At 43.5% G+C, this 5182-nt stretch overlaps 1 long non-coding RNA gene across 3 annotated transcripts; it reads right to left on the bottom strand.

Annotated features, from left to right (window-relative positions):
- Positions 1–395: 395 nt before the first annotated feature.
- Positions 396–1755, bottom strand: LOC139026468 (uncharacterized). 3 transcript variants are annotated; one of them, XR_011478253.1, is made up of 4 exons: positions 1740–1755; positions 804–1250; positions 657–730; positions 396–544 (listed from the first exon to the last, which is right to left on the bottom strand). It is a non-coding gene; the product is annotated as an uncharacterized lncRNA (long non-coding RNA). The 3 variants fall into 3 exon arrangements; XR_011478251.1 differs by having other exon boundaries at positions 1703–1749; XR_011478252.1 differs by lacking the exon at positions 1740–1755 and having other exon boundaries at positions 657–745; positions 781–806.
- Positions 1756–5182: the final 3427 nt, after the last annotated feature.

The following is a 5182-nucleotide window of genomic DNA, read 5'->3' as shown; positions in this document are numbered from 1 at the left end:
CCGTACTGTACAGGTCTGACACCTGAAACACTGTACTGTAGAGGTCTGATACCTGAAACACTGTACTGTACAGGTCTGATACCTGAAACACTGTACTGTAGAGGTCTGATACCTGAAACACTGTACTGTACAAGGTCTGATACCTGAAACACTGTACTGTACAGGTCTGATACCTGAAACACTGTACTGTAGAGGTCTGATACCTGAAACACTGTACTGTAAAGGTCTGGTACCTGAAACACTGTTACTGTACAGGTCTGAGACCTGAAACACTGTACTGTAGAGGTCATGATTATCAAGAACACACAATACCAAGCTGCAGCCTTCCCTTCCCTCCTCCCAGTTCATGGTTTCGGTCCCAAATGGAACCCTATTCCCTACATAGTGCACTACTTTAGACCAGAACCCTTATTTTCCCTACATAGTGCACTACTTTAGACCAGAACCCTATTCCCTACATAGTGCACTACTTTAGACCAGAACCCTATTCCCTACATAGTGCACTACTTTAGACCAGAACCCTATTCCCTATTATAGTGCACTACTTTAGACCAGAACCCTTTCCCTACATAGTGCACTACTTTAGACCAGAACCCTATTCCCTACATAGTGCACTACTTTAGACCAGAACCCTATTCCCTATATAGTGCGACTACTTCTAGACCAGAACCCTATTCCCTATATAGTGCACTACTTTAGACCAGAACCCTATTCCCTATATAGTGCACTACTTTAGACCAGAACCCTATTCCTATATAGTGCACTACTTTAGACCAGAACCTATTCCCTATATAGTGCACTACTTTTAGACCAGAACCCTATTCCCTATATAGTGCACTACTTTTAGACCAAGAACCCTATTCCCTATGTAGTGCACTACTTTAGACCAGAACCCTATTCCCTATATATTGCACTACTTTAGACCAGAACCCTATTCCCTATATAGTGCACTACTTTAGACCAGAACCCTATTCCCTATATAGTGCACTACTTTAGACCAGAACCTATTCCCTATATAGTGCACTACTTTAGACCAGAACCCTATTCCCTATATAGTGCACTACTTTAGACCAGAACCCTATTCCCTATATAGTGCACTACTTTAGACCAGAACCCTATTCCCTATATAGTGCACTACTTTAGACCAGAAACCCTATTTTCCCCTATATAGTGCACTACTTTAGACCAGAACCCTATTCCCTATATAGTGCACTACTTTAGACCAGAACCCTATTCCCTATATAGTGCAACTACTTTTAGACCAGAACCTATTCCCTATATAGTGCACTACTTTAGACCAAACCCTTTCCCCTACATAGTGCACTACTTTTAGACCAGAACCTATTCCCTACATAGTGCACTACTTTAGACCAGAGCCCTATTCCCTATATAGTGCACTACTTTAGACCGAAACCCTATTCCCTACATAGTTGCACTACTTTAGACCAGAACCCTATTCCTACATAGTGCACTACTTTAGACCAGAACCCTATTCCCTACATAGTGCACTACTTTAGACCAGAGCCCTATTCCCCTACATAGTGCCACTTACTTTAGACCAGAACCCTATTCCCTACATAGTGCACTACTTTAGACCCAGAAACCCTATTCCCTACATAGTGCACTAACTTTAACCAGAACCCTATTTCCCTACATAGTTGCCACTACTTTAGACCAGAACCCTATTCCCTACATAGAGCACTACTTTAGACCAGAACCCTATTCCCTATATAGTGCACTACTTTAGACCAGAACCTATAGGGGAATAGGGACATTATATAGGAATCATGGTGCCATTTAGGATGAATCCCCATGTCTCATTGGTGTTCATTAGTCTCAGACTGATGACATGTTTCAGTTAGAATGTGGACTGTGTATATATATATATCTCATATAGACTTGTTGACTATATGGCTCTCACATTGGACCCCCGATACACACACCGGACGCAGGGAATTTTGTTCCCGCTGACCTAAACTGTGATTGAACCCTGAGGCTTTGAGATGAAAGACAAGGATGTTTCGATCACTCCTCTCTATTCCACTTCTCCTTCCTCTCCTCTTTCCTCTCTCTCTCTGTACTATAAAATGATGAAGAGATAGAGGGATAGAGAGATTGAGGGATAGATCTAGGATTGAGAGCTGGAGTGATAGAGCTAGGATGGAGGGATAGAGGGATGAATGGATAGAGGGATAGAGCTAGGATTTAGGGATAGAAGGATATAGCTAGGATGGAGGGATAGAGAGATAGAGATTGGATTGAGAGCTGGAGGGATAGAGCTAGGATGGAGGGATAGAGGGATGAATGGATAGAGGGATAGAGCTATGATAGAGGGGTAGAGGGTGAATGGATAGAGGGATAGAGGGATAGAGGGATAGAGCTATGATAGAGGGATAGAGCTAGAATGGAGGGATAGAGGGATAGAGGGATAAAGGTAGAATGGAGGGATAGAGGGATAGAGGGATAGAGGTAGAATGGAGGGATAGAGGGATAGAGGGATAGAGGTAGAATAGAGGGATAGAGGGATAGAGGGATAGAGGTAGAAAGATAGAAATACATGATTCAGTGAAGGTTAAGCAACATGTCCTATTGGTTTCAACAGCTCACTTAGACTGATGTTATCCCTTCCCCTCTCTCTCTCTCTCTCTCTCTCTCTCTCTCTCTTCTCTCTCTCTCTCTCTCTCTGTCTCTCTCTCTCTCTCTTTTCTCTCAATTCAATTTGCTTTTATTGGAATGACGTAACAGTGTACATATTGCCAAAAGCTTATTTACAATATAAAAATGAGAATCAAATTGTCAACGGGACACATACAACAATAACCAAGTGTCAAAATAACATACATTCAACAATAACATAAACATACAGTAGAAGACATGTGGCAGGTTCATTGGTCTGTCAAGATCAGACCAATCATCTCTCTCTCCTCTCTTTTCTCTCTCTCTCTCTTTCTCTCTCTCTCTCTTTCTCTTGTCTCTCTCAATTAAATTAACTTAAATTCAAAGTGCTGTTTTGGGCCATGGGAAGCATACAGTACGTGTACCTTGCCAAAGCAAGTGAAATAGATAATAAACAAAAGTGAAATAAACACAGAAATGAACAGTAGACATTCCACCTGATAAAAGTTTACTCTCACAGGGAGTGAAACTCTTGCACACTGTTTCACTTCTGACTCTCTCTCTCTCTCTCCTCTCTTCTCTCTCTCTCTCTCTCTCTCTCTCTCTTTCTCTCTCTCTCTCTCTTCTCTCTCTCTCTCTCTCTCTCTCTCTCCTTCTCTCTCTCTCTCTCTCTCTCTTCATTCACAATGGCTTTCACACCGTTGAAAGGGGATATACTCTAGGTTTGAAGTAGATAGTCTCTAAATGGGGAAGTCGAGGCAACGCTCTGTTCTTCCTTGATTTCCCTTAGAGACTTTGGTTTGAAAGGACTGCTGGATGAAAAGAATGACTTACTTGATTAAACCCTTTGTTCTCTGGGGAGTCATGGTCATTCACAATCTTCCTCCAGCAGGTCAGCTCTGTGGTTCAGCATTTTGCTTCATGAATGTGTTCCAAATGACACTATTACTCCAAAATGCACCCTATTCCCTCCTAAATGCACCCTATTCCTCCCAAATGCACCCTATTCCTCCAAATGGCACTTAACCCTCCAAATGGCACCCTTTCCCTCAAATGGCACCCGATTCCCTTCCAAATGGACCCTATCTCCTCCAAATGCACCTAGTCCTCAAATCACCCTTTCCTCCAAATGGCACCCTATTCCTCCAAATGGCACCCTATTCCCCAAATGGCACCCTATTTCCATGTATAGTGCACTACTTTGACCAGGTCTCATAAGGTGCCATTTGCAACCAACCCACTTCTTCCAAGGATATCCTAGGCTTCTGTTCTGCCTCATGTCAATCATTTTAGAGATCCTAATAGGAAAGGATACAAGAAAGGACACGTAGTGGTCAACTTTAGGAAAGCACTCTCACCTCATCAAACTCCAGGTACAACTCTCACTCTCAACTCCAGGTAAACTGCCTCTCAATGGGTACAACTTCACCTCATCAAACCTCAGGTACAACTCTCACCTTCATCCAAACCCCAGGGTACAACTCTACCTCATTAAACCCCCAGGGTACAACTTACTCATTAAACCCCCATGACAACTTCTACTCATTCAACCCAGGGTCAACTTGACCATCAAACAGTACACTCACTCACACTCGGTACAACTCTGACCTCATGGAACCCAGGTTACAACCTACTCTCAAAAGCCTCCAGGGTACAACTCTGACCTCATCAACCCCCAGGGGTACAACTCTGACCTCATAAACTCCAGGGTACAAACTCTGACCTCATCAACCATCCAGGGTACAATCTGACCTCCACAACCTCCAGGTACAACTCTTGACCTGCATCAAACTCCAGGGTACAACTCTGACTCATAAACCTCTCAGGTACAACTCTGACCTCATCAAACCCCAGGGTACAAACTCCTGACGTCATCAAACCTCCAGGTACAACTCTGACCCATCAAACTCCAGGGACCAACTCTGACCCATTAAACCCCCAGGTACAACTCTACCTCATTAAACCTCCAGTGACAACTCTGACCTCACTCAAACCTCCAAGGGTACAACTCTCACACTCATCAAAACTCCAGTGTACCAACTCTCACCTCATAAAACCCAGGCTACAACTCTGACCTCACAACCTCCAGGGTAACAACTCTGACATCAGTCAAACCTCCAGGGTACAAACTCTGACTCATCAAACCTGAAAGGAAGTGGAGGAAACAAGACAGAGAAGAGAAATTGTAGAGCTAGTACTTTTTCAAGAAACACCATGTTGTTTATAATTTTCCTTTCTGTCTGACCCATGAACTAATCTGTCGTTTACTCTCTCTCTCTCACTTTTCTCTCGTGTTCTCCTCTTCTTCCTCTCCACCTGATACATCACTCAGTCTTACTCAACCCACAGGTAAGCACTCTCAATTCTCGCCTTGTGTGTGTTGGTGTGTGTGTGTGGTGGTGTGTGTGTGTGTGTTGTGTGTGTGTGTGTGTGTTGGTGTTTGTGTGTGGGTTGTGTGTGTGTGTGTGGTGTGGTGGTGGTGTGTGTGTGTGTGTGTGTGGTGTTTGTGTCTGTGTGTGTGTGTTTCTGTGGTTGTGTGTGTCTGTGTGCTATGTGTGTATGTATG

Source organism: Salvelinus sp. IW2-2015, unplaced genomic scaffold (genome assembly GCF_002910315.2).
Source record: "Salvelinus sp. IW2-2015 unplaced genomic scaffold, ASM291031v2 Un_scaffold4865, whole genome shotgun sequence".
Classification (NCBI taxonomy): Eukaryota; Metazoa; Chordata; class Actinopteri; order Salmoniformes; family Salmonidae; genus Salvelinus; species Salvelinus sp. IW2-2015.
Note: the sequence above shows the minus strand (reverse complement) of the source record. Positions and strands in the feature narration are given on the sequence as shown.